Consider the following 18,671-nt stretch of genomic DNA (forward strand, 5'->3'; position numbering starts at 1 on the left):
CTCCCGCCCGTGCCCGGCGCGGATGCTGCCGCCCGGGCTCGCCCCGCCCGGCATCGCCCCGCCCGGCATCGCGCCGCCCGTGAGGCGCAGCACGCGCCGCCCGCGAGCACCGGAGCGCTGCAGGACCGCCCGCCCGCGCCCCGGCAGGTGAGGGCAGGGTGAGGGGCCGGCGGGGCGCGACACCTCCTCCTCCTCCTCCTCCTGCGGCGGCGGGGCACAGGCTGCCACCCCCGCGCTCGGAGAGGCGGCGGAGCGGCGGCCCGCCGTGATTCAGCATCGCCGGCGGGGAGGGGAAGCCGTGTCCGGCCGGGGGGTGCGGGGGTGCCGGGCGACCGGCGGCTGCCGGAGCGGGACCTGCCGCCGGCTCGGGGCGATGCTGCGGGGCGGGAGCGCGGGGAAGTGCCGGCAGCCCCGCCGCTCCCCCGGTGCCCCGGAGCAGACGGGGCAGCGCTGTCCGCCCGGGGCCGCGGGCAGGTGCGGCGGGAGCGCGGGCAGCGGCCCCTGGGGAAGTTTCCCCAATGCAGCGGGCAGCCCTCGCGCAGGGAGGGAGGAGAGGATGACTGCGCGTGTTGTCGCAGTGTGAGGAATAGGGAAGCAGGAGGCATTCCAGGATTAAAGGTATTAATTTTCTCTTCTCGCCCCCCTCCCCCCCAATTTTTGCACGCCAAGCCCATCGTCTGTGCGGGTCGTATCGCATGTACGGCCAGGTCTCTTCAGAAGCAGTTAAGGTTAAAATGGGATCGTCTTTTGGCAGTGGTACCCAGTGGAGTCTGAAATGTAGAACAAGTTAAATCTCTGGAGATACAAGTCAAATATCTTCCTGTGCTTTCTGTGCTTAGCTGGAAGCCCGTAATCTGTGGGATCTGTTTGAATTTCTGCTGCTGAAAGCACACATAATTGTAAGCAAAACGGAAAAGCAATTGATGCTGGAATTTGAATGTACTGCTGAATTCTGTGAAACTGACTTAAGGTCTCAGTATTGATCGCTTTGGTGCCTTTCTTATGTATTTGCAGCTTGAGTACCAAAATTAGACTTTATTCCTTCTTAAGCTCTCTCTAAACCAACAAGACACACACACCCCACCCACCCCTAGTTCAGTATACTTTTCTGTCTAAATCTCTCATTAATTAACCAGAGTGTTAGTACCTATCTAAATACTATTCAGAGAAATCCTGCTGGTTCTTTTCACACAGGAATGATTAGAAGTATTTTGCTCTGTGAGCATTGTTTATCCCCCAAATACTGCAGAGTATCTCAAAATATACAGTGACTTGGCATCTGCAGAAGCTTTTACCCCTGTTTTAAGTGCTGCAATGGGGGTTTTTGTAGAAATAAGACATGTTATTGTTTGAACTAATGATAGTTCAAACAAACAAACAAAAGTAGAGAAGCAGGTATTTATTATGCCGTGGTTTCCTGTGTGGTGAGTATATGTAATGTCTGTGATGACATATGGAGCTATTACTTCTGAAGCAAGATTGTCTGGAGAAAAATGTTACAAAGCTTCAGAAAACTACATGAGGTATTTATTACAGAATATGTGACTTCTTTTATAATGACAAAATGTGTTTTTACCTGCAGGTATTCACCATATTATGCAAGAAAGTATAGAAAAATAGTCGTCAGGTTTATTTATTTATTTATTTATTTATTTTTCTTTAGAAAAATGCCCCTATTCTAGATTTCTGATGGTTTGGATACATTCCACATATTTCCAAAGGGATCTACCCAGCACTTTTGGAGTGTTAGAAGAGGCCAGGAGATCAAGCCTGTCAGCAGTTATTAGGTAATTATTCCAGTAATCTAGCAGTCATTTTAGTAATATGAAGCTTAGGTTTGCAATCAAAGTAAAATTTGTTCCCATGTTCTTCCAAAGCTGATAGTGGTAAATTGGCATCATAGATTTAGTTGTGGACAGTTCTGAAAAACTGGGAGATTAAGTGACCAAGAAGCAGTCAGACACCAAGCCATCTTGCAGATTTTTGTATAGTTAGGACTTTTCTCTAAGAGGTTTCTAATGCTGTATGTTGGTTATGAGGGCCATAAATAGAATTTGAAGGTGAAATGTGGCACACTGATGCTGACTGCTGAATGTGCTCACTCTGAGTTGTCAACATCAAGAATGACTGAAGTATGATTTGATTTTGAATCTCCATTCATGGATATTTATTATACATTTTAAAAGTCTCTGTAGGATACATATGGCAAATTTCTTGTACATCCACATTTTCTAAGGTTCTGTGCTTTTTTCCCCCCATTTTCTTCCTTGCCTATATTTTAATGTTGTGTTAAGGAGTATTTTTGCATTTACTAGCTACTTGCAGATGTCTCATACTAATTGAGAACACATTAATCTAAGTCTGTAAATCCTTATATAACAAGAAATTGAAATGAAACCTTAATGTCTGAAATAGAGAAATGGATAACATCTTCCAAGCTACCCTGAATCTACTTTTGCAAAGCATCTGTCTTAAAAAATTCACATGGCAGCATGTTGCAAGATAATTTTTTTATATGAGTTACTAATGTTTTTAAATTTTGTGCTACGATTTATCAGTGTGAAGATATCTTGTAGAAACTGACAATGCTAATTTCTCCCTTCTATATGCTTCCACACATCTTCAGAAAAATTCCAAGTGTTATTACTGCCTTGAAGTGCTGTGGCTTTTGGGGCAATCCTAAACCATGATGACACAGAATTTTTTTGATAGGCCTTGTATCAGTCCCTGACAAAAAAGATGAATGCTTGCCAGTCTTTTTGATGAGGTATTTCCATCACCATAGTTGACACAGTGACTCTACAATGATCTGAGTGGGAAAGGAATAGTTTGGATTTGCTTCAAAGAGGGAGTTCATTTTATTTGGAAAGGTGCATACAAACTGTCAAAGCTAGAATCTCACTGTAAGTACCACAGCATTCATACTGGAGAATTTTAGCTGGATTTTGTTTTTCCCTTGTGAACTTCAGAACACTTAGCACTCGATTAATTTTTATTTTCTACATACCTAGAAGTTAATTGGGGCCATTTGAATCCTACTGATGGAAGTCAAATGGCCCTTATTAAGCACGGGGAGGTCTTTAGAGCTCCATTAATGCTTACCTAAAGTCCTGCCAGAATGATACTTTGCAACTACTCCTTTTGCAAACATTATGAGCTTCCTGGAAAGTTTACCAGAACCAGTGAACCTTTTAAACATTAATATTTAAAATACTTATGTATTTTTAAATTTAGAATGGAGTTTGTTGATGTCTACTACACTGATGGGTAAAAGAATAATTTGATATTGTATGGATATGTGAGAAAAAAGGTGACACTCTGAAGGAGTCAGCCTTGGAACCTGGTGGGCATTAGAGCAAATGTTCCTTTTCCAGGGTTGCAACCCCTTGGAGTCAGAATCTTTGACACCAGGAGATTCCATAGTGCCCCAGTCTACTGAATCCTCTTGTTCATGGCAGTGAAGGCAAGAACCTACAGGTTCTGTAGAGGTTAAGTAATAGCTTTTTGCTAGGAGCATTTCCCAGTTTCCCTCCCTGCCTTCTCACTGAAGTGTTCATACAACTGTACAATATGGTTTCATAATTCTACCTCATTAGTTTATACTCATTTACCAACATTGAATTCCATATGCCCAAAAACAACCTCTAATGTATTAGAATAAATTTTTGGCTTTGTGTTTTGAAAGGTTAAGTAAAGCAGACATAATGGGTCTTGCTTTCAATATCAGTTTTAATCAGAATACAGGATCTCCAAAATTAAGACCACTATATGCAATTGTACTATTTATTTTCCCAGTGTTAAAGTTCAGAAAATTGAAAATGTTAAAATACAGATCCATATTGTTTCAAAGGCAGTATTAATAAGTATGATCACATGGGGTTTTTATGAACATTCATTTGTGGGGACAGAGGAACAGTACTGCTTTACAGAGAGCCCAAATTAACAATAATGGAAGAAAGACAAAAGCAAACATTCTGATTTAGGGATCACTTTTTACTTTCTGGAGTGGAGTGAGTGTCATGCCACTTCCCATTTATGCTTGTATTTGGTTTTGGAAGGATTCCAGATTGAAGTTTAATATGCACCACTGTCCAAATGCACCTTAGATGGCTACATTACTGTTAATTGATAGAAAAACTGACTGCCTAAAAGGATGGAAGTGCTTTACACTGCAGTTCAGGAGCCTTTATGGCCAGTAGTAGTAACAGAGTACTAACAGTCACTCTTCAGAATAAAGAAATGAAGGCTAAATCCACTTTTCATGTATAATAAATGCTGCAGAACGAGTTGAGTAGGGTGTGGGTTTCACAGTTAGACACAGCAATGTGTTGACATGTTTATTTTCATCCTTGCTTAGTAGCAAAACGCTAAATATATTCTTCTTTGGTTACATTAAAGTATGTTTCCTTTCAACTTTGTCCTTGGGTTGACATGTGTTTGTTTTATTTTTAGCACTTGAAAACCACCACAGTTATATCCCTATAGGGTGCAGTGGAAGCACTGGAATATAGCATGAGAAAATGAAATCAGATGCTTAATACTGAATTGTTGCTGGTGAAGGGGCAAAGATATTGATACTGGTTATGACCACAAAAAACAAGTGGACTGACAGGACAGAATATTGATTTGTTGGGGACATCATGCTTATGTGCTTGCTCAGCGTGAACTTCTCTTGAAAAATATAGAATAGAGCTCTGTGATAGAAGACTGTGCTTTCTTTGCTTTTGTGGGTGGTTGTCAAGTGTTTAGTGTTCATTGAACATTAAATTTCTGTGAATTTGTAATAGTGTTTTATCCTTCCAAGCTTATCTTGGTTTTGTGGAAGGTGGGAGAAACATGCAAAAACACTTCATGTGAATTATTGGCAAAAGAAATCTCAAAGGTGTGCAATTTACTCACCCAGAAAAAACTACCCTTTGAATTACATTTTATTTCATGGGGCTTTTTAGAGGGATATAATATTATCCTAACTTTTAATGTCAACTTGAAGTCTTTGAAAGACTATAAATTACTAGTGAGCATTAACAATTAGGCATTAATTTGAATAAAAAGATTTTTTTTTTCTAAAAATGAGCAAGAATGATCTGAGAACATGAGTTTGGTACATTTTGTGCCACTTAAGAAATGGGAGCATTTACTGAAAATAATGTTCTGAGGATGGAAAGGAGCTGTCCAGTGAATAAAATAAAGTATGGAGTTACAGGAACCAGTGCTTTTTCAAGCCAAACTTGTTTCACATGCATAGAGTTGGGAGTCTTGTAGGATATTGTGCTGGTTTTGGCTGGGAAAATGTTAATTTTCTTCACAGTACATAGTTTGGGGCTACATTTTGCATTTGTGCTGAAAATTGTGTTGATAAGAGATGTTTTGTTATTGCTGAGCAGGGCTGACATTGAGCCAAGGCCTTTTTTGCTTCTTGTTCTGCCATGGAGAGAGGGGATGGTTGGGAAACTGAGAGGGGACACAGCTGGGACAGCAGCTCCCAGCCCACCAAAGGGGTATCCCAGAGCATGTGACAGTCATGCCTGGCAAATAAAGAGGGGTGAAGAAGGAGGAAGGGGGGGATGTTTGGAGTGGTGCCTTTTGTCTTCCCAAAGAACTGTTACTCGTGATGCAGCCGTGGTTCCTGCGGATGGTTCAGTGCCTGCCTGCCCATGGGAAGTGGTTCATGAAGTCCTGGTTTACTTTTCCTGTGCATGCAGCTCTTGCTTTCCCCATAAAACTGTCTTTATCTCAAGCCATGGCTTTTCTTATTTTGATTCTGATTCTCTCAGCCGGAAGAATCACTTCTGGGAGATTGAGGTGGTGGGGAAGGGAGCAAGTGGCAGCGTGGTGCTTAGGTGGCAACTCAGCTTAGACAGTGACAAATATTGACCCAGAGCAGCATCCACAAGTGCAGAAATAGAAGACAAGTAAGGGAACAATACAGAGTTAGATTTGAAAGTCTGGACACCAGTTGAGAAATTATGCAGTTAATGACCTCGAGCAGTCAATTAAAAAAGCCTATATATTACTTTGTTCTGTTGCCTCTAGGTATGAAGAGAAAATGAAAGGACATTGTGGCCTTTTTGCCAAAAGCAACACTCAGGAATACAAGCACATAGAGGAAGCAAGTCTTTGGTATTTTATGGGAAAATGAAATAAAATTTATTAGAAATTAAAATAAAAAAGATCTATTCTTGTGAATGTGTGTTTGGGAAGGTTTTACACAGATAGTCAACACACCATTTAGTTTCCTTGATAAATAAAAAGTCTCAGTCCTAGGATATACATACATAATACAGTTCCAGTTGTTTGAGGGTAACAGATTAATAGTACAGTTGAAACTGAGTTTCTGCAACAGCTGCATGTATGACACCTGGAACCAATACAGTGTGAGGAGCCATGGGGAAAAGTCATCTGTGGGAAGAGACTTCAGGAGAGATGTCCAGATTTCACTCCCTGTTCTATTCTTCCACATGAAATTGCATCTCAGGTGGCTGCACTAAGTTTTCCCCTATAATTTCCTATAGTTTCAAAGTCCTTGAGTAATTTCTTCAATTTTGGAAGGTGTACCTGGCCAATATGACTGAAGTAGGGGCCTTCATCCTTCTCTAGAATGGGCAAGCAAGAGACATTCTCTGTTGTTCAGAGAGAGCTTCTGCTCCTATCATTTGCAAATTAGGAGGGTAGGAAGTAAGGGGAAATGTCTTTTACATACACTGCAACCTTTGCACACTCTGCTCCCCAGGTGTATTCTACCTGCATTTGATTTCCAAAGGCTGGCATTTGGCTACTTTATGTGAATATATCCCTTCCCATCTCACTAGACTCTATCATGATACTTCATCTGAGGCCTTGAGAGGCTACCTAGAGGGGAGGCTAGACAGTGCCAAAGGAATAAAGTAGGTGTTTATTAAAAAAGGCTTCGAAGGATCCTTGGGCAGTACAAGGGCCTGGCCAAGGCTATGCCCAAGAGGGACAATGGGTCACACATCTTCACACTTTTATAAGTTTTGTTCTATTTACATATTGGGGTTAATTGTCCAATTATAGCTTTAAGTTATGAAGTCTCATCCTCCCACATTGCTCTCCTCAATTTGCTGTTGTTTATACCTTTTGGGTGGAAAAGGATTGTTTTATTTATTAAGCTGTGAGAAGAAGTTGCTAACCCTTTATGTGAAGTTCAGAGTTATATACTAATGCAGCACAGAATCTGGATAATATGAAAACTAAAACTTAAGGCATCACATCCTTGTAGGATAGGTATGGCACTAGTGGTGCAGTCAGTCTTGTCTGGCACATCCCATGGGCCTGACTCCTGTAAAACTAATGCAAAACAATGGAGTGCACTTGGTACCTCCAGTTTTCTTCCATGGTTGTTCTTCTTTGGTGGCTGTTGTTTGTTTATTTTATTCTGTGAGGGAAGAGTAATCCACTTGAACAAAGGAACTTTCCAAACCTTTTATTGTCAGATATCCTTTGTGGCCCACTGTCCATTAAAGTGTACTGAGCTGTCAAATCAGAGCAATCTTTTCTTAATGTAAAAGAATAATATGACAAAGAAAAACCATCTTTTGAAGTGATGTCAGAAAACAATTTCTTATTGGTATAAATTGACATTGTGAAAGAAAACAACCTCATTTGAGGAGTAGGAATTGTTTCAGAATACTACAGAAACAGCTATTCCAGTAAAGGATGTACCTTTTCTCTTTCCATTACTACACTTAATATTTCATTTGGTTTAGAAATGGATCTATAAGGTTGTAATGCTGGCTTCACTGAAACCAGGTAGGTTTGATTTCAAAGCTCAGATCTCATAGATCCAAGCCTGGAAGAGAATGAGAATCTTTTTTCTTATTGCAAATTATTAACTTCTTTAGCCTTCTATACCAGTGCCTTGTGTTATTGTGGTCTTGACCTCTTAATTCTACCTTTGGAGAAACCACTGTCCTGGTTACAGTAGCTCATATCCCTGTTATATCTCTTTCCAGTCACTGAGTCATTTTCTGTTTTTAGATTGTACTTCTTTTTAGCTTATTGTTATGACTAAATCCTACTGACTTTCTTCCCACAACTCTTGTCACTAAGTAAAGTGGGAAATAATGCATTCTTTTCTTATAGCATATATCGTGCCTTTGTCTTGCCACCCAAAACACAGGGAGCAAATACCTAGAAAGGGTTAAGAAAGAGATCTAAAAAGTGCTAGAGATAGGCTAAATGGGAAGGAGCTGCTGCTGCAGCCGGTCTATCCCTGGTGTATCACTGCCTGAAACTGTATCTGCTGTCAATTATTGATAGAAAAACCTGTTTCTGGAGAGCTGACTCCTCAGATAGTTCCAGCAATGCAATACTAACGGTAAGTGATTTCATTTTGCTACTTCTACTGCAGAATTATTTAAAATCTGTTTCTGTATCAGTGGGAGGTCTTGGTATGACTGTGTATTCTGCAGTATGTAATCTTGTCAGCAAAATCCATGATAAATAAACGTTTTGCACTATCAGTAATTGTATGCAGAAAAATTTGGTATATCACCCTGGCACATGCTGCTGCAAAGGTTCAGTTTGTTTGTGTTTTTTTTTTTCACTATGACTCTACTGCAGACTATATTAATTGAAATCCATTGCCTTCAGTTTGAATGCTCATGCATTCTGTCCACCACATATATTTTGCAATGAATTATTTTTCCAGGATTCTTGTTCCTTTTCTATATTTTTTATGCTTTTTCTGATCCATCCTTGAGAGCTTGCAGTTTATCTTTCCTTATAACAGAGAACTAGATTCAGGAGCATCTACTGAATGCAGTAAATTGTGAGCTGTTAGTTGGACAAAATGTACTTGTGGAGAGCAGCATGAAGCATTTTCTGTGGCAGTGTATCTGTATATCACCTGCACAGTAATCCCAGTTTCTAAACATGTGAATCCTGCATGAGCTGTGGAATATGAAGTCCTACCTCTAGACAGCCAAACAATTCTGAAAGTGATGCTTGAAGCTTGTATTCTTTGCCAAGAAGGGGAGAAATTTGGAGGCAACTCAGTAAGTTTGAGTTGTAATTTCTACTGTGGTGAAAGTTTGATTTAAGTGGACTCTAGTTTTGATGTGGATGAGACCAGAGTCTTAATTATAATTCTGAATTGTGTCACCAGCAGGTCTGTCCTGGAACTGAAACATCATGATATAAAGTCCAAAAAACTCAATAGAAATATCTTTATTTACTTCACTAGGTTACAGAGAAAATCCTGTATGCCTGATCTCATTTACATTATGGACTTGAGAAAAATTTTGTCATTTTTGTATGTGTCTTCAGAATGATGGGACTAGGAAATTTCCTGAAGAAAGCTTTTTCTTCCTTTGAGCAATCAAAGGAGCTAAAAAAATTGGGAAGAAATGTCATATTTGTGAAGTAATATTCAGAGTTCTGCATCAATGGCCAACTATGAATATCAGTTTATTATCCTTTTTTTTTCTATTTGGATGTCAGTTGTGATCGTCTTCATTCTCATCTGTATTGACACTTTGCATGAAACTTTTTCTGAAAGATTTACTGTTTTAGTTATTAGGTGTGCTGTACTATTTCCAAACCTTTAGATTTAAAAATACCTTTGACTCAGTTTGGTGCATTTCCTTTTTCCTTATCTGTGTTTATAAGGTAAGTATGCTACTCTCTGGCTACATACATTCTTCTATAGGGTGAAGGGCACAATATGTCTGAGAGAGTCAGAAGTACAAAAGAATAAACTTCATAATTTTCTGCCTAGGATAATATGATTAAAAAAGAAGTATGTGGCTCAGTTCCCAGTCATGTTTTGTTTTGGCTGGCAGTGATGTATGTTGCTATATCATAATAAGAAATTAATGTATTTGTTCCTTTTGAATATTTGAAAAGCAGTTAGCTTTGCAGCCAGCATGCATTTGACTATATAAGTTTATGCATTTCTTTTTCATTATGAATGCACCTTTAAGAAATATAAGATTAAAGCAATGGAAAATAAAATTGAGCCTTGCTAAATGAATAGAATATCTCACTCCTCCAGCCTCTACCTGAGGACTTTAATTTCAGAATACTTTTCAAGTGTAGCTCTTAGCTCTTAATCTTAAACCAACACTTTTTTTTTTTTAATTAAAAAAAAAAGGGAAGAAAAAAAGTAATACACACATGCCAGAATCTCTTACTTTTAAGTGTAGCTTTTTGGACTTGACCAAGATGGATGAGGACAGGACTAACTGTGATATTGTTCCAAACTTGGAACACGGCTTCTGCTGTGATTAAAGCAATGGAGGCAATAGTCGTGCTTAGGGCAGTTTTCGGAACTATTTTAAACTACATTAAAAAGCTCTGGTGCTGTTGTCAGTATGGGCTCTGCAGCTCAGAGGTGGTGCATGACTACTCAATAAATAAAATACTGAATACTACAGGGTTACCTCAGTAATGCTGTACTTATTCAGAAAATACATTATCCTGATCCCATGAGTTCAAGCAAATCCCAGGAAATTGCTTTTTTTGTAGGCTATTCTCATGATTTAAGTAAAAATTAAAGCTAATGTGTATAAAGTCTGGTACACTTCACTTTTCTCTCTTATTTTGGATATTCAAAGTATTACATTTAGAATCAATATTTAAGACATTATTTTTCTAGGCTTTGTGACTACCTACTGTATTTCTCTACAGGTGAGCAGTATTTGCACAAAATATTCCTATAGTAGAATAAAGGAGTCTCATCTCACTGCCAATGAGGGTAGTGACTCTATTTAGATCCACTATAATGGATAAAATAGTGTGACACAGAGGGTTTGGAGCCAATCCAGCCTTTTAAGGGAATTTCTATAAATCAGGTCAATTCATTTAAAGAAGCTTCTGAGGGCTCTCATCCTTTTGAAACTGCTTGATGTTCTCCTGTTTTTATGTGCAAAAATATTTTCAAATCAGTGGTACTCCACTGAGCCCCAAGTACTAAGCTGTGGGGAGGAAAGCATGTTTTTGTGAAATGTTTTATAGCTGCTGGGGTTTCTGGTTCATTTATCAGCTGTTTGCAAACTCTTACTAGCACTGAGTATTGGCTGCAGTAGCCTCAGTGATATTGTAGGCCAGCTGTGAATATTTCTGACTGTCACTTGTTCTTTTCAGAGTAGAAGTACATGACAGTCAATAAAATGTTAGAGATCTACCAACACTCATACAAGCATACAGGTATTGCTGTGGAGCTGAGCAAATGATTTCATAGTTGAAAATGTCAAGATAATGTGATTAAGAACTTGGTGATCATATAAGAGCACGTTTCTTGTACTTTCATGGTCAAGAAGGCTTTGAATAAATGTTTCTTCTGATTGCAAGAAACTTTTTTTGGGTGATTTATTCAAGACCTGATTATTGTCTTAACATTTGCACATCTGATGCTGAAACTACAGGCTAATGTCTGCCAATTTAAATTTCAGACTGCTGTGGGAGTGTCACCCTTGTTGTTAAACTAGAAAACAATGTTATGTGGCAGCATGTGAATTAGGATGATGTAATCTTCAATCAGTTGTCGTGGGCCGTGTGTGAGGATTGCAGCCCATGTCTAGTGATGCTGAAATGAATCTATGAATTGCAGGCTTGTAAAATATGAGATGAAATTATGCAGACCAGCACAGGACTGAAGTGTGTCTCTTGTGATACACAGAACTCTGTAGAAATGAATTTAACCATATTTGTGTTCTTGTGTTCCGGAGCTTGAGGTTGTTTTCACACTAAGTCAATGCTGCCAGCTTGAAGCAAGGCAGGGAGAATATGATGTGTGAGGGGGAACAGTCTAAAGATATCTTTTTCTCTTTTTTTTTCTTCCCCAAGATCCTTAGCAAATCTCTCCCCAAGGTCTATTTATAATATAATGAATCACTGCAAACATATCAGCTTCATTAAAGGATCAGTGCTTTTTATGCTAAGACAGCTCTGCTGATATATGTGAAATGTTAAATTGTCCTATCTTGTAGATCCCTAAGGCCTCTAGCTCTTTTGAGAAGTGAGTGATAGAAAAAGAAAGGAGTAGTATAATTCCAGCAGTGATTAGTGTGTGGTGTACACAATTTGAAGCTCTGCCTGGTAGCTGTTGGTGTGTGTTGATGTGCTGTAATGAAGAGCATGGATGGCATACTGCAAAGTCAAAAGAAGAGCAGAGATGCTCCCACAGGTGGCACAACTCAAATTCCTCATTTAACTCTCTCTTGTTTACCTTTTCCCCTACCAAACCCACAATGTTGATGTCACACCTCAATATTACCATGACACAGGATCATTATGGGATGTTGTCATCTCTGTTTCATTCATTCAAGGCCATGACTCTCTCACCACAGAGTGTGTGAGTCCCTCAGTGTGTGTGGCTTCCTGGCCTCGGTCCTCAGCACAAAGCAAACCAATATCCTTGAGCTGTTTGGTTCAGGGGAATGCTTCATTTGAGGGGACAGGCCTCCAGCCCTCCTGGGGCCATGGGTATCTGGCTACTCAGCTGTGGCTTGCACAGCTGATGGGGCTGAGGCTCTAATGGTGTGTGCATTTCTGGGCTGGAAATGCTACAGCACACCAACGCTGGTTTAAATGAAGGTGGAATTGTTGTATATAATATATTTATATAAAACCATTTCATATATATATATATATGAAATATTAAAAATGGTTGTATATAATGATTCTATAATAAATAGAGATTGTCTTCCATTCAGCAGTGTTCAGTGGAACTTAATGTGATCAGGGGGTAGGAATACTTCATGTTCCAGAGTTAGTGAAATGTTCTGCTATCTGTTCTGCTATCGGATTTATGGTGCTATTGGCACTTAGTGAAGTGGTGAACAAGCTCTATGCATTGTCTCTGCTTTTTGCTGGCAGAGAGTAGAACATGAAAGCTGATCTTTTTTAGCAGCAAGGCAGAGATATGTATTTTCTGAAATTTAGATTTTACTGTATAAAAGCACTGTTACACTTGCTTGTTTGAGCTATTTTGTCAATATTTTTCCTTGCCATTATGAATGCTAAATAATGTTTATTTAAAGTTCAGAGCATTTTATTTTTGCATTATTGATTTTTAAGTCATGTAGATTCTTTTCTTTTGCCTTGTCAATGAATATATTTTCAATGTTTTACTGAACAAGTAAAAGATTCAAACCTTGACCTCTCTGGACTTTTCTAATTTGGTCTCACTTTCTTTGATGGTCCTTGTTCAATATACAAACCATAACTATGAAACTCTATAGTACTCAATTTGCTAGCAGTCTGAAATATGTTATCACATTAGAAAGGGCTTTTGAAGGGTGAGAATGAGCTAACAGATAGTCACATTGTGTGCTCTGCTATGAAAGTCACTTTGAAAGTCATTTTTTAAACAGAAAATCAATCGTCAGATTTGAAAGATTTGACATTGATTCAAATTTGGCCAGTGTTTTGAAGTTTCATTTTGGAAAATGGATGAATGAAAAAAGAAGCAATGTTACTTCAAGACAACACTGAAATTTTAAAAATTGCTTCTATGCTCAGTTGTGGTCTCTGTATTTTGTGAGTAGGAAGTGATTAATGCCTGTGAAACTTGATGTGAAACTTCCACCATTTTAACAGCTTCCAATTCATTTCCTGTTGTCTGAATCAGGCACTCTGTACTTATAATTTCATAGATGTTTTGTGATATTAAACAATAAAAAAATTCAATCCAAAGCTGTGTAGTGCTAAGTCAGGAGAAGACCAAAGTAAAATCTGTGAACTAACGCTGCAAAGCTCCTGGGGCTCTGTGCCACTGCATGTTGCAGCCTTGGAGCTGGCACTGAAGGGTCTTTTCCTGAATGGACTGCAGCCATTTAAAACAATGCTCTGTAGTTTGGCTTGGTCATTTTCCTTGGTGGCTTAGGGAAATGGAAATGCTGGCCATTTGGATAAACTAGTTCAGACAGTTATTTTACAGGACTGCATGATTAGAAAAGAGTGGCGTAAATCATGCTGTTTGGATTCCTTTGTAGCTTGTACCTGTCCATTTAGCAAATCAAACACCTGAGAACTCTGTATGATCTGAAAGAGCTGCTTAATAAATGTCATATCTCTTTGGTGGTGGGAATGAAGGATGTTTAAATTAATTGATTTCATTTGACTTCAGAATTACATGCAATTTTAAGCCAGCTGACAGATAGTCTTTTAAAAACAAGCTTGTCACTTTGATATATCAAGCCTCAAAATGAAGACTACCTTTGGCATATAGAATTTCTCTGTAAGAGAGAGCTTGCCACCAAATTGTTCTTTGAACATGTAACAATAAAACTGGTTGCTATGCTTGTTTGTAGCAGGGACACTTCAACATACATTTTATAAGGCCATATATTAAAAAATCATGAAAGGGTAGGAGTCTTTTAGTTCTGGAGTTTCATTACTGAAAATTGTTTTTGTCTTGCTGAGCAGGGTCCTGAAAAAGGCATTTTTCTCTGTTAATCTCATTTTGAATATGAATTTTGTATCTTAATTCCAGATCAACAGTAGATTATAGGTTTGCATAACTGCAATAAATTGCACACCCCTCACTATGGTGTGTCCAGACTTCCACACTCTAAGATCTAAGGGTAATTGATTTAAATATTAGATTGAAAAATCCCAGAGCTCAGATGTTTTCTAGGTCAATACTCTGAAGACCATATGTTAACATCTTTCTTTCACCTGTTTCTGTGAAATTTTTGTTAATTTGATTTTCCAGCTAAGTGAAGAGTGGGGATTGCAGCACTGTGATGTTGACCTTCCATCTCTGTGGTCACCTGCCCATTCCTGTAACTATATCTCCAGTGTGTCTCCATTTCACTGTGAAAGCTCCTTATGTCAGGAGCTTTGTGGGTTTCCTTCCAGCTCCTCTGCATTTGCAGACACTTGTGACAGCACTGAGTAAATTGCACTAATGGGCTCAGAGGAAAGCAGCCTGCTAGTTTGAAAATCTGTTCTAAAATATTCCAGCTCACTGTTGATGAGTGAGTACTTATCTCTACCCAAAGAATTCAGGAAATTACCCTGACAATCCATTTTTGTAGCCTTTCACCTAGGTATGTAGGATGTTAGCTGTCTTTGAGAGGTCTTGTCATATGTACCATGGCTTAAGATCTGAAGTCTTGTTTTCTGTTCATGTATGTAAAGTTAAACACAAATATAACCCATGGAGCTTTTCAAACTGAGCACCAGTAGTATCACAATTGCTTAGAAGGAAGGAACAAATTACAAACAGTACACTGAGTAATGTGTGGAACATAGTGTATTTTGTAGCAGGTGATTCTACCATTCTGAGAGATTAAATATATCAGATTAAATAATTTTAAATGTGCATATGCAATCTAGTCTTTTTTTTCTTAGGGCGCACTGTTTTGGTTTCAAAGTTACTGGTATGATCCAAACTAGGTTGAAGAATCTCATTGGCTTGTTTGGAATAGATTCTCAAATTGCACTACCTTTCTTTCAGTTTGAATTTGACTCTCCTTGCTCTTTTTTGATCTGATTAATCAAACCTTTTTCTGGGATACTTACTGTTTGCGGGGGAAAAAAGGAGGTGGGGTCTGATGACATACAATTACTATTCAGAGATTAAAAACTTTCCAGATTGCATCAAGACATAAAGTGAAGGTTCATGAAAGGCAGAGGTCACTTGTGAGTAGTCTGGAGGGGAAAACCAGGGAAATTAGAGAGGGATTTGTTAAAAAATACCTGCATATAATCTAGGCCAGAAGAGTATTTTTCAGGGCAATTTACTAATTTATTATGATACACTTAATTTGTGTAACAGCATGAAATATTATTAAGTTTTGAGTTTCTAGAATATACAATACACAATATACAATTTGTGAAAGAATCATTGTATTAACTATGAAACCACTTTTTTTCCCACTGTCCTCTGCTCTTTACCAAGGCACTGTTCCTTTAAATGGGCTTGAGCTTGGCATCTGCTGTGTTCTGTGTCCATGTGCAACACTTCCCTCTCCAGCAAGAGTATCTGGCCTCTCCTGTCCCTGGAGGAAAAAAGATCCTTTTTTCTTTTTCTTTTTTTTTTCTTCCCTTTTTCTTTTTTGTCTTCTGTGCCTTTCTAGGACAGAAATGTATCTTTCCTACTGTCACTCTCACACCTTTGCCAGGCAGCTGTAAAGATAACATCTCATCTTTTTTTTTCTCTGTGGAGCACATTTAGTCCAAGTGCTTGTTTATATAAGAGTGTGCTAACCTGATGAAGATGCTTTCATTTCTTCTTCACAAGTCTTTCTCCCTTTATATGTTAACCCTTTTTGTTCAGCTACCCTTGAATCTGTATGGCTGAGCAACAAACCTTCCCTAATTTATGTGTATCAGCATTTCAGGAGGGAAATGGCATATGCAGCAGGAACTGCAATCCTTTTCTGCCTGAGTGTGAATTCAGAGATTTCTGACAGCTGACTTGCTCCAAAAGTCCCAGTTTGAAAATAGAATGCTTTTTCCTATGTTATTAAAAGCAATCTCTTGGAAACAGCTCTCTCAGGTAGATTATGTGCAAGATATGCCTCTGCATTATTGTAGCTGAATGAGGGTTATAGGTTATGCTTATTTTATAAGCAAAAACATGTCACAGGTATGAGAACTGACTCAGAATTTGATGCAGTCATTACCTGACAATGCTGCTGCTGTTACTGTGCATGATCTGGGTGAGTCCTGCAATCAGCTTTGGCCTGTAGCTGGCAAAGGCTGCCTGCAGAGCAGTCTGTGCTGCTTTTCCTTCAGCTCTGCTCTGACCTGGGAGTAGGGCTTGGCAATAACAACAAATAAGAGGATGTGAGCTAGAAGAAGATACCTGGGGAGGATGTGGGTCAGGGAACGAAGTAACTTTGGGATGATTTCTGCGGTATAGAATTAAAAAAGAGCTGTAGGAGCTTGTGGCTGCCAGGGCCGGTCTGAGTGAGCTCTCCTCCTTCCAGCTCCCTCCCCTCAGCACCTGCCCTTCATGTATTGCTCTGAGAGGTGTATTCCTGTCTCTCCCAAGTGATCCATTCCTCTGCTCAGAGAGTTGGTCATCTAAGGGCAGTTAGAGGAACAGCTGCAGTTTACCTGGGAAGGTTGCAGCTTCCTCAGCAGGGTGGTGCTAGGTTTTCTTGCTGCAGAATTGGAGCATCTCATGCTACTGCACTGGGGATGCACAAAGCAGGGAGGTCTAAACAGGGGTAAGTCTACTGCTCCACGGCTTAGCCTACAATTCACAGCAGTGAATACCTTACCCACTGCTCTGGGTAAGGTATCCCCCCAGATGAGATGCAGTGTCTCTTGACATGTCATGTCATGACTCTTGATCTGTCACTTGACATGGTGGGAAAAAATGCTGAGACTGTCCCATTTCACTGGACCTTATGTGGCCTTTGGAAAGGAACAAAGGGAAGGACTGCATCCTATGTAAAATATTTTGGAAAACTAATGGTTTAGAACTGCTGGTCCTTTGGAATTCAGTGAAACACTTGGTTGAAGATGGACTACTGAAGAGAAGTCAAGGAGTTGTAAAATAATTTTTAATTATTACATACAAGCTTAGATCAGAATATGAATATTTATTGGTATGGAGTGGTGCTTTTGAAAAGTTAAAATCCTAAAGTAAGTTTGAGTACAGAGTACTCAAATGTGCCTTGTTTTCCATATGGCTGAACTACTAATTGTTCTTGGAATACTCTAAAGGTAGCCATAAATCTTTACCATCCACTCATCTATGTGTACAAAAAATGTGAGTGGTCACAGACCTTGACCCTAAAGAGTATTGTTTTGAGAAGAATAGAATAGTGTCTATCTAAAGAAAAGCAGCAATTCAGTAGTGTGGTGCAGTTTGGAATTTTATGGTCCACCTTCAGAACACAGTGTGTTACAGTAACTTTGGGCAGATAATGTTCTGTGACTCTAAGATGAATGAAAGTTGTATGAGCTGCTCACTTTTTATTAGCATATCATAGCTTGTAAATCATGCTGTGTTAATAAAGGGCTGGCGTTTCTCACAGGGCAGTGTTAGTCCTCTTAACCTTCTTCCAAATTTATTGCAAGTTTTTAGTCAGTACAGCAAAGAAATGACTGCCATGCATTTTTGTACATTCATAGAAGTCCTTAATTGGCTAACAGACATACTTCAGTATTATTCCCAGGAACTAAACATGTCTTGTACTCTGGTGGTATTCTTAGCCTGAGAAACAGATAACATGCAATAGCCAGTGAGTCACTGTGCCCAGCACTGCTTTTCCTTCACTGTGGTTTTAAGGAGGACAAATGCTTTGCTTTCCCAACTCTGTGTCTAATTTCAGTATGCCAGTGGGCCCAAGGACTTTCAGGCCACCTTCTCAGATAATGTCATCCAAAACATTCAAACTTCAAAATGGCTGGGTGTTACTGCTGTGCTGTCTGACATTGTATCTGTGTATAAAACATCTCCTGTTCTTTGTGGATAAATACTCAGGGGCACTAAATGGACATGAGGGAGATATTTGTCCTGTTACAAAGCAGAATTTGACTCCCAGTATATTTGTGACAGTCATAAAAGAACCATAATCTGGTTTTTTTTATGCTTTTGCATTACTGGGCTATTAAGGATAAATGTCTGTCTTGAAAGGAAGTTAGATCTTGGAGCTCAAAATATCTGCTTTTGTAGTTTCTTAAAAGGTGGGTAACTTGTCCAGAAAATACATCTCTCTCTCCTCTGTTGTGTGCACACACAC

At 39.2% G+C, this 18,671-nt stretch overlaps 1 protein-coding gene across 5 annotated transcripts in view; it reads left to right on the plus strand.

Moving 5' to 3' along the window:
• Positions 1-63: 63 nt before the first annotated feature.
• The window catches only part of TTLL7 (tubulin tyrosine ligase like 7), a 65,348-nt gene continuing 46,740 nt past the window's right edge, over positions 64-18,671 (plus strand). For 3 of the 5 annotated variants that reach the window (XR_008483669.1, XM_054285966.1, XM_054285963.1), the window contains exons 1-2: positions 70-147; positions 1,664-1,787. The gene's annotated coding sequence lies outside the window, so the exon portion shown is untranslated. Of the gene's footprint in view, positions 148-1,663; positions 1,788-8,242; positions 8,339-18,671 lie in introns of those variants that run through there. The other 2 variants (XM_054285964.1, XM_054285965.1) reach the window with 2 other exon arrangements.

This window comes from Melozone crissalis, unplaced genomic scaffold, assembly GCF_028551555.1.
Source record: "Melozone crissalis strain CALT ecotype California unplaced genomic scaffold, PUWL_Pcris_2 ptg000045l_1, whole genome shotgun sequence".
Taxonomy (NCBI): domain Eukaryota; kingdom Metazoa; phylum Chordata; class Aves; order Passeriformes; family Passerellidae; genus Melozone; species Melozone crissalis.